Below are 11547 nucleotides of genomic sequence, written 5' to 3'. Positions count from 1 at the left end.
TGGCTTCTTGGACATCATGGAGTATTCACTGCATAGAATAGTAGATATAAAATGAGGTCTCTTGTTGAAATTTGTTTTGAATTAAGGTTCCATAAAATAACAATTTTTTGTGGGTCATGGGGTTTGAACTCAACCTGTACGCTGCTCCTGAGCTCTTCAGCTCAAGGCTATGGCCCTACCCTTGAGCCAAGCTTCACTTCCCGTTTTCTAGAGGTTAAATGGAGATAAGGGTCCCAGGTCCTTTTGTGCACGGGCTGGCTTTGAACCTTGATCCTCAGATCTCAGCCTCCTGAGTAGCTAGGATTACAGGTGTGAGCCACAGCACCTAGCAATAATAATTTTTTCTAGACCACATATTCATACAGACTTAATCATTGAAATAGGGTCAAAAATGTTATGCTATGCTTGACAAATATTTGGACATTAACATGTAGTTTATTTTATACACATTCTCACACACATACTTATGTTCATCATTTCCAGAAAACTTTCCAATTTTAGTGAAATCATGTGTCTCTTGGTAGGTGAAGTGCTGTAAAAAGCAATCCAAAGATTGTGAAGATGAATATGATTGAAGGTTGTTTTCTTTGCTGCAGTTAGTGAAAGTTCTCCTCTGCTATTCTCTATGAAGGTGTGAATTAGGAAAACCATATCTTCCAACTCATTGACTCTAGGTCCATGTTAGTTTTTTTTACCTCATTCTTCTCCATTGCCTCTGGTCACTAAAACATTGATAAATGAAAAAAATATGGATGTTTCATGCAATGTGAACAGAAGAATCTACGTCATTTTCGTATATATTACCTTGCTCAGACAAGCTGTCTCCACCTGACAATGGAGTCTTTCATGTGCCAACGAAAAATAAATTAATAGTATAATTAAATTGCCCTCACAAAAAATACATTGTTATAATACTGCTTGTATTCTTACAGATATATTCCTTGTCATTATAAGAAATAGATACATTTTCTAAATAAATTCATCACAATTGTTTATAACTTATTTATAAAAATTACTAAAAGTTGTAACTGGCATTTGTGATTATGATATTTCTTTTCTAGATTTTCACCTGAGATATTCACTGAAATTGGGAAGATAGTGTAAAAAATAAATTACTTACATGTTCCATTTGTTCAAAATTTTTGGTAGAGTGAACATGATAATCATATTTTCTAAATAACTTTCTGCCATTGCTAAATCTTGAAAGCTAGACTTGTAAACTAGAATTCAGCTGTCTTCATATAACTAATATAATCTCATTTTTTCCACTCACTAACATTGAAAAAAATTCAACTTTGGTGAGAATTTCTTTAGATCTGAATAAACAAAATATTTAAACCGTTTAGTCATAATTTCTATTCCTGTCATGGTGAATAAAATATACTTAATTTTAATCTTTCTAAAATTTCATGAGGTGGAACTTATTGTATATTAAATACAGGCTTAAATTTTGTTGAATTCTATTACATTGCTTTATGTTGATATTCTTAAAACTACAATTAAAAGAGCAATATGGAAAATCACTTATGATTTCATAATCATTATAAAGTTGACGATTTATGATCTACTACAAATTAAAGAATACATAGTATATATTTGTCTAGAAATGCTTTAAGTTTGCAGTAAGAGCTCTATTGTCTAGTGACAGAACAATGAAATTATAAATTATATAATGTTAGAATCTTTAAGTGTGTCACAGTACAATCATGATTTAAAAAAGGAACATTGTCATGAATGACATTTATTTGGCTGATGATGTCTGAACCTCTAATAATTTTAAATGAAAAAATAATCAAGTATGTTTTATGTGTAGTAGACATTTGTGATAACATTGTGAAAGTGTGAAGATCATTAAAAATTCCTTGGCAGAAATATATTTAGTACATTCTCTTTGGTTTGTCAGCTTTGTCACTATTTGCAGGAAATTATAATTTTCTTCAATTAGTATGTCTCTTAATCTAGTCAGGAAATTGGAACACATGCTTTATGCTAAAACAGAACTTTTCTTACAAAGGATTGAATGATAAGTAACTAAATCTCTAAATTTTAATATAATTCTATTTCAATATTATGTTTCACAATAAACTCAGTCACTAAATGTATTAACAGTATCAATACCATGCATTTTTGTGGTCTTCTAATTTCAAATTTAATAAAAATGATATTGCAAAGCAGTTTATAATGGTCCCCCAAATCTAGATATAATGTTGTTTAGATATAATTCAAAATTTCCAATTCTTCCAATAATGTCTTTAATCTGTAATCATTCCTCACAGTTACCCTCACTCTACTCTGCCAGAATTCCTTAGTACTTCTTTGATAAACATGACCTCATATTTTTAATAACTCAGGAGATTTATTTTGAAAAAATGACTTTCTACTTGAATTTGTCTAATGAATTCTTAGGATGAGATTCATGTACCTTTTTGGCAGAATTAGCACAGAAATGATGCTGTCTTCTTATTTCTGTCAGCATATCACATTATCTAGCGTGTTGACTTTGATCACTCTGTTAAGTGTATGTGCAAGATTTCTCTAGTCTCATTTTACTTTTTCTCTCTTTAAAATTGATGAAATTTTTCAGGGAATAACTTTGAAACTGTTCCCAAATCCCAGTGGCCATCCAATTTTTACTAATATGGCTTAGGCTCCATTTTTTAAATGAGGACCTTCCTTTGTGTGTGTGGTGTGTGTGTGTGTGTTTGTGTGTGTGTTTTGTGACTGTAGACTAAAGATTCTGCTATCATAACTAATGGCGATGATCAAATTATCCCTAAGAATCTGCCACACTTATTTATCTGGAAAGAAGCAGGATTTTTGCATAACTACAATGATGAATCCACAAGTTATCAATGCAGATTGTGCTGAATTTTTGGAAGATAATATTTTTATGAATAAAAATTTTAAAATTATTTTAAGAAATCTTGAGGGAATCCTGTCTATTTTAAAATATTTAATGTTTTTTTCCAAAGAATCACAGGTTTTCTAATTCTAATCATTCAAGAAGGCTTAAACATTAGACTCAGGATCAGGTGTTTGGCCTAGTGGTAGGTTCCTTGGCTAGCATGCACAAAGACCCAGATTTGATTCCTCAGTACCACATACATTGGAAGTGGTTCTGTGGAAGTGGTAGAGTGCCAGCCTGAAGAAAGCCCAAGGACAGTGCTCAGGCCCTGAGATCAAGCCCCAGGACTGGCAAAAAAAAAAAAGTTAGGTTCCAGAATTAAAGTTTGTGAATAATCTAAGGAAAATCCACTGTATAGTTTTACCTCATCAAGTCTGTCAATAAACTTGTTAAAATTTATTTAATTGCATTTTGATGCTGAATGAGATAGCAAACCTTTCTAGTAAATACTCAAGCTGTTAATATGCCACGCTTTCTAATGAACCTCACTTAGCACTACACATGTTATAGTATTTCATATATGATCATTTGTAAAACTTTTAAATGAAGAAGAATTTTTTTTGACAGTCCTGGGCTTGAGCTCAGGGCCTGAGCACTGTCCTTGGACTTTCTCAAGGTTAGAGCTCTACCACTTGAGCCTCAGCAACACTTCCGGCTTTTTTCTATGTATGTGGTACCAAGGAATCAAACCTGGGCCTTCGTGCATGCTAGGCAAGCACTTTAACCACTAGGCCAAACTCCCAGCCCCAAGAAGAAAATATTTTGATAGACACATTTGTAAAACTTTTAGATGAAGAAGAAAGTATTTTGATAGACACATGAGGTTAATATGTTTGAAGATATCCTTATACAAGAATGATACCATGGATATAAAAATTTCTACACAAATGAAGCACTCTGTGAAATGATCTTATTTTATTACTTTGATAAATCAGGAGGTAATTCCTAATAACTGATATTAAAATTAGTTGCTGAGTTTTACCTAATAGTAGAGTGCTTGCCTAGTGTGCACAAAAACCCAGTTTCCATTTTCATTACAATATACATAGAAGAGCTGGAAGTGGTGCTCAAGTGGTAGAGTGTTAGCCTCGAAGAAAAAGCCCAAGACCAGTGTTCAGGCCCTAAGGTCAAGCCCTAGGACTTGCAAAAATAACTAGCTAACTAACTAAATAAATAAGCTGTGGATAAAAGCATTTGTTAGTATTTGGAAATAAAGAGGAAGAATTTATATGCATTATACATAATGCATTAAAAATTTAACTAAACTTTTATTACATTTGTACACTTTATTCATTACCATTTTAATCATCATCAAAGAGAAATGTCATTGTGTGGAATTTTCTCAAGGATACTGACATTTATCCATAGCTTCTTTGTAATTGAAATTAAAGACATGTTTTCAACAAATGAATTATTTCCTATAATATGTATGTCAGCAGCATTTAACCCTTGAATTACATCCTCACTTGAACTCATTCTTTTATTTTATTTTATTTTTTATTGTAATTAATAAAAGGGTTACATGATATTTGCCAGATAGAAGGTGCATTAATTCACATACATTGATACCCTTTCACATGTCTTGGTAACCATTACCCTCCCCCCCACCCCCCACTTTTTTCCCCCTTCCCTATCAAATTTCAAATAACCAAATACAAATAAATTCAATATTTCAGATAACAAAGTGAGATACTATAATAATATGAGATACCCAAGGGACAGAAAAGGAGATGAGAGATAACATAGTACATTAAGGTCAACAATCATTTGTTATATGGCTTTTGTTTCAATATCCTGGAGGTCCTTTCAATTAGCTTCATACTATATGGCCTTATGTATCAAGATTTTGCTCTATGGCAGATCTCTGCTAATAGAGCCCAAGGTTTCTACTGATTATGACAAATGAGGGAAACCATTGAGCCTAAGTTCCTTTGAGTCTGGCTTACTTCACTTAATATGATCTTTTCTAAGTCTTTCCATTTCCTAACAAATGGATCGATGTCGTTTTTTCTGACAGAAGCATAGAATTCCATTGCGTACAAATACCACAACTTGTTGGTCCACTCATCAACTGAGGGACATCTAGGTTGGTTCCATATCTTTGCTATGGTGAATAGTGCTGCAATGAACATTGTTGTGCTAGTGGATTTAGTATGCCCTAGATTCAGGATGGTTGGGTAAATGCCAAGTAGTGGAATTGCTGGGTCATAGGGGAGTTCTATGTTTAGCCTTTTGAGGTACTGCCACACTGCTTTCCATAGTGTTTGAATGAGTTTGCACTCCCACCAACAGTGTAGTAGTGATCCCTCCTGGCCACATCCCCTCCAGCATCTGTTATTATTCGTTTTCCTGATCCTGGCCATTCTAACTGGAGTGAGGTGGAATCTTAGAGTTGTTTTGATTTGCATTTCTTTTATGACCAGAGATGTTGAGCATTTCTTCATGTGTCTATAGGCCATTTTTGTTTCTTCTTCAGAGAAGACTCTCTTTAAGTCTTTGGCCCATTTTTTAATGGGATGGTTGTTACTTTGGAGATTAGTTTTGGAGTGATTCAATTTTTTGAGTTGTTGAACTCATTCTTTTCTTTATAAACTACTCTGCTTTTTCATCTAATTATATCTTACCTTCCACAATGTATTATATAGTAATTATCATTCAACTAACTCTTACAATGTTTGTACTGTTGTTCAGTTTTCATGTTTAGAGCAGTTTTTATTTCTTTATGTTATTGCTATGAAACTATTTTTACTGATGGTATTAAGGGTTGAATTCTGGGCTTTGCACTTGTCAAGCAAGCATTCTATCAGTTGACTCATAACTCTGTTTTTTAATGTTTTAGTTTATTTTCAGATACAGGGTCTTCCTTTTTTCAGGGACCATCCTGAAACCAGTCCTCTTATTTCTGGTGAGATGACAAGTTTGTATAGAATTATGCAATTGTTCAGCTTGTTCTTGAGGCATTTTCTCCCTCTTGCCTGGGCTGGCTTGGAACTGTGTTCCTCCCACCTGTTTCATGAAGTCATTTTTAACAAGATCTGTTTGAAAATGGTTTAAATGGATGACAAATTTCACTTTAATTTAACAAATAAATCAGTAATATGAGGAATAGTCAAATATAACAGGAAAATATTTTCAGAGCTGTCAACCTGTCAGTAAGTAACACTTGTTTCTTGGTACAGAAAAGAGTGAGCTCACACATGACAATATTTCTGAGGTGAATATTAAATATAATTTTCAAAGTATATGCAACTCTATATATTTCTATTAATTTTATATAAGAAGTAAGGAGCATAGCATGACAATACATTTCTCCATACAGGTATTTGCTTATTGTGCAACAATAAGTATCAAAGGAAATAATAAATGGTTAAGACAAATACTTGAATGGAGAAAAAAGTCACGTGATGGGAAAAAGACACTAATATTTCTTCCTTTGGAATATTAAGTAATTATGTCACTGTGAGGAAAATTTTAGAATGATTGAAGTTGATCTGTTTTAAGATCTTCTGAAAATGCATGAGATGTTAACTTATGAAAAAAGATTGTGAATGCTTACATACATGAAGTATGTAGTTTACCTAAACCTGATTTATTTTTCTTAACTTGAAACATGGAAAGCAAAGTCTCTTGGTATTCAAATATATAATGAAAAATCAGAAAAGTTGCCAGGTGCAGTAGCGCATGCTACTCAGAAGGCTGAGATCTGAGGACCTCAGTTCAAAGCCAGACCAGGCACTCTTATCTCCAATTAACCACCAGAAAACTGGAAGTGACACTGTGACTCAAGGAGACTCTGAGCTGAAGAGTTCAGAGACAATGTCCAGGCCCAGAGTTCAAGTACCACAACCACCATTACCAACAATAAAAAGTTGGAAAAGTTGAAAATTGCTGGTTGCTGCCCAAAGAAGCCTACATTATTTTGGTTTTTGAAACTGATACTTGTCGGCTCTCAGTTTATCAGGAATTTCAGATTGCTTTTCCAACAGTCACTCTAATTTCATTGACTTTAATTTGCACAGCCGAGGATTCAAGAAATTAGATACTACATTCTTTCTGGTAATGTTCTTATAGATTATATTACTTCCTGTGCCATCTCTGTAAGGCTCTGAAGTATAGAGGGATAAGGTAATCACTGTGTTGGAATGCATGGCAGTCTGTTGCAAGTGGTTTAGCAAGCAGTGATATTTTCCGGATCTCTTCCCCAGTCTACTCAAGAAGCAAATGCTGGCAAAAGCTTCAATTTCCCAGCTACATGAAGCACAAAGGAATCAATTAACCTTAATTTCATCATAGTATGGAATGCATTCACCTCCACCTAGCCTACAATCCTTTTCAGAACAGGAATTCTCTACCATCCTTTGCTCTAGATTAACCCTTACCTGGGGTTAATGAAGAGCTCTTTTAATTAATCCTTCAGGACTAATTAAATATTTCTTTAAATCTAAAACCACAGAAGAGTTTAGCATATATAAAGATCTTGGTCACAGTATAAACACATGTAGGCGAACACTCTACCATTAGGCCAAACTCCCAGCCTCCAAAACTACATATTTTAAGGAACTATTCCTGGGTGTTGGTGACATATCAAAATTCTAGCTAATCAGTAGATTGGGGTTTGAGGATCGCTTCTGATGTCAACCCATCGCTTCTGATGGAACCCTAAACACGAAGGCACAGACATAATTTTCTGTGCTAGCTTAACAGATTCAAGGAACTTCAAGGAAGCATAATCTCTATCTCCTTGATTGTGTTTTTTAATGTGACTGAAAAGTAACTCATGGATTGAGTAGGGCAGGTCCACCCACAATATGAGATGGAACCATCCAATCAACTTCCTCATAAGGAAAAAAACAGAGGAATGTCTAATGGATTTTACTCTCATGGAGCTGTAGACTCTTCTCCTGGCTTTAGATATCAGACTTGCAGTTTCTGTTCATGCTTCCTATCAGACTTCAGGATTTACAGTAGTCTTAGTAAAAGTACTCAGATCTTTGGGAGAAGACAGGACCAGGCTCTGAGTACTAAGTTATCCATGTAGAGGTAGGTTGATTGCACTTCTCAGCTTCACAAATCACATTTTCTCCCTGGGAATCTCTTGTCTCATATCTGTATGTTTTTGATTTATTTATATAGGAATACATTTTGAGAAACATATCTTATCATATAAATAGAGCATTCATATGCAAAGTAATTTCTGAGATCAATGATACACATATTTTGATATAATGTTACTAAAAGACTACCATATGTGTAGTCCATTGTTGGTTGTATAGCACATAACTGTGTGTGTGTGTGTGTGTGTGTGTGTGTGTGTGTGTGTATGAGGGAGAGACAAAGAGAGAGAGAGAGAAAGAGAGAGAGAGAGAAAGAGTTCTCATTTAAATTTTCATATTTTCTTCAATAATCTATATGTTTTAACCATTCTAGCGTATATTCTGTCTAGTATCTAAGGTGGAATTTTATTATGTGTATGGTTTCTTCTTTAATAAAACAATAGAAGAATTGAGGATAATGGATTTCTCTTAAAATGTTTTTGAAGTAGTGGGGTTTGAAGTAATGGGGGCATTTGCTCGCTAAGCAAGCATCTTACAGAGCTACACCCAAAGCCCATTTTCCTTTTAGTTTATTTTATTAGTCTGGCCTTGTACATTTTTCTGTATATGATGTATAGGTTTCCAAGCACAAAAAGTGAATACAGGGTATTTTGATATAAACTTTCTCATTGAGTCAGTATACATACAATATAAATTACATGTATGCCTATGTACAAGGTATGAAAATATGAAGTTTTGATAAAATTTATGCAGATATCTAAAGGAAACAGAAAATTATTTGTAACTTTCCTTTAGCAAAGTGAACAGATGCTGTTTATCAATGTAAACACGTAAGTTGATAACTGACAAGTAGATTTTATGAGAATATTTTTTTCTGGCCAAAAACTGAGAAGATAATTAGGAATTGCAATATTAATGGATATGGAATCTTTGAACTTCTGTCTTATGAGAAAATTGGAAAGCATAAAAATGACAAATAACTTTCTTACATTGAATATTTCTTCTGCCATAAACTGAACTTAATTTGGCTCATTTTGGTTACACTCATCAAATGGTACTTCAGCTGTATAGCAGATTCATCTGAAGAGCAGTGCAAGAATGTCAACACACTTTTTTCCATTTATTGTGTGCCTAGGACCACACCAATACATTAGTATTCATTTATATAATGAATGAATGTGCTAGTTAATGAATAAATGAACAAATAAAATATTCCTATGTGCATAGCATATGTCACTTCTTTTGCCAGTCCTGGGCTTGAGCTCAGAGCCTGAGCACTGTCCTTGGGCTTTCTCAAGGCTGGAGCTCTACCACTTGAGCCTCACCACCATTTCTGGCTTTTTTCTATGTATGTGGTACCGAGGAATCGAACCCGGGTCTTCGTGTATGCTAGGCAAGCACTCTACTACTAGGCAAAACTCTGGGCCCAAGGTAACATTTTTTGATACAATTATTCCTTAAACCCCAGAGGAGGTGTATAAAGGGTATAATAAACTTAGGTTTTCTTATCTTTTGCCAGTTTTTGAGTGATTAATTGGACATAAGAGTTTTGTGGGGATTTTTCTACCTAGGGTCAAATCTCATAATGTAGAACAATGTATCAGTTTCAGGATTCTTTCTCAGTCTTCTGAATGCTGAACTTACAGGCAGATGCCATTGTGCCCAACCTTCAACACATTCACTACTGACTTTCCAAGGTTCTCTGTACGTTACATGACATTGACCAATACCTCAGCCTATGGATAGAGCCCCTGGTTGACAGTAACAGATGCCCACACTGGAAAGTAAAAGATATATTCACATATTGTGAAATGTCTCCCGAGAAAAATTATCATTAGTCAAAAATGCCTACTTAAAACAGATCTAACCAAATATATCAGATTTTCAGGTTGAATGGTCTTTTATATTTCCCAAAGGAAATTGATTCATTTTAATGCAATGATGTAGAAAGCTACCACAACAAAACATATTAGATTAGGAAAGATTTTATCTAACTGATATAATAATGTATTTTCTCAACACTATGTAGGTGTGTGACTTTATATTAAATTCTAAAAAGTTATCTTGGCATTGATAATGCCTAAAGTTATTATCTGACATGTTACATTAGAATACTATTTCTGCCATCATTGTCCCACTACATACTGTACCAACATGAAATACGCCTGTTGTATGATTATAGATAGCTGCATATCTTTAAGTGAATGTTTATTAATTTTTCATACATGCTAATTTAATCATTGCAGGCTAAATATGGTTGAATATTTCCTAACTGGCTAACCTAGAACATATTTTGAAGCATTTTCAGTGAAAGATAAACTACATACATCATTTATAAACAGAGGTATCATTGCTATCATTGTATTTTTACAAAATCTTGCAACTAGTCTGTATTTAACTTCTTGTTCTATATTAAAGGAGCATTAAACTACTAAAATTACACTTATTTTCACTAAAAGTTACCAACTACTGTTAGACAGATAATAATGGCTTTTGAAATATTGTTCAACATTTTCTCATTTGTGGAAATTCAAGAGTGAGCAAGAATAACTGCTTAAAACATGGGCAAACTCAGTTTATTGTACTGGAAAATTTGAGTTTGCAGGTTTCTGTTCACTTATAATAATCAACTATTAGGGATCATACTTTACTTACATACAGAAGATGTTTGCTTTTCTCCATGTGAACTAAAAGTAAGGCAAGCTTAAAGAATCAGTGAAAACATTTTTCCCTCTTGATGTTTCTTTGAAATTTAATTTGAGGGAGGTGTCAATAGTACAAATAAACATGATTACAGTTTTTATTTAAATGATGTTTATATTCAGGGAATATCTAGAATAAGATTTAGTGATGACATTCATTTTCTGGTGTTATTGAAGAAAGATCCTGGAGCCTGGTTCTGTTAATCTTGTAATTGTAAGTACTTAGAAATACTTTGTCTCTGAAATCTGATGTGAAAAACTAAACTAGAGTAACTAAATATAAAAAGCATTGAGTCACTCCAGTTATTTTTGTCCTGTCATTTAAAAGTGAATTATTCCAGAAAAATATTGCAATCAAGACATAAAAGTATAATAGACAATCAGTATGCAGGATGTCAGTGAAACATCATATAAACTGTGCATTTCTCCTTGGTAAAGTCTTATGTGAGATATGAATAATGCAAAAAACCAAGAGATCCTATTAAAAGGTGATACATCTCCAAGAGCCTAAGACATGAAAGACAATTTGAGCTTTCCTCCCAAACAGAGTCACAGAATACCTCTGAGTTTGGACATTTTAAACAGAAATAGGGTTGTGAGGATGTATTGCAAATTTTAGACAAATAGAAGAGAAATATCACTGGGAAAATATTTAAAAGTAGTCAAAATAATAATTTGCACTAGCACTTTCACATCCACTATCCTAGCTACTCAGGAGGGTGATATTTGAGGATCTTGATTCAAAGCCAGCCAGGCACTAAAGACTTTGTGAATCTTATTTCCAGTTAATCACTAGAAAATAGGAAGTGGGGCTGAGGCTCAAAGGGTAGGGTGACAGCCTTGAGCTGAAGAGCTCAGAGATGGTGCCCATGCCCAGAGTTCAAGC

The 11547-nt window shown here is 33.8% G+C and overlaps 1 long non-coding RNA gene across 1 annotated transcript in view; it reads right to left on the bottom strand.

The window, feature by feature from the left end:
* Window positions 1-469: 469 nt before the first annotated feature.
* The window catches only part of LOC150069579 (uncharacterized), an 87350-nt gene continuing 76272 nt past the window's right edge, over window positions 470-11547 (bottom strand). Inside the window, exon 3 of the long non-coding RNA XR_016535561.1 lies at window positions 470-722. This is a non-coding gene — a long non-coding RNA (uncharacterized LOC150069579). The remainder of the gene's footprint in view (window positions 723-11547) is intronic.

The sequence above is a fragment of the Megascapheus bottae genome, chromosome 1, assembly GCF_031878675.1.
Source record: "Megascapheus bottae isolate mThoBot1 chromosome 1, mThoBot2.hap1, whole genome shotgun sequence".
NCBI lineage: Eukaryota > Metazoa > Chordata > Mammalia > Rodentia > Geomyidae > Megascapheus > Megascapheus bottae.
Note: the sequence above shows the minus strand (reverse complement) of the source record. Positions and strands in the feature narration are given on the sequence as shown.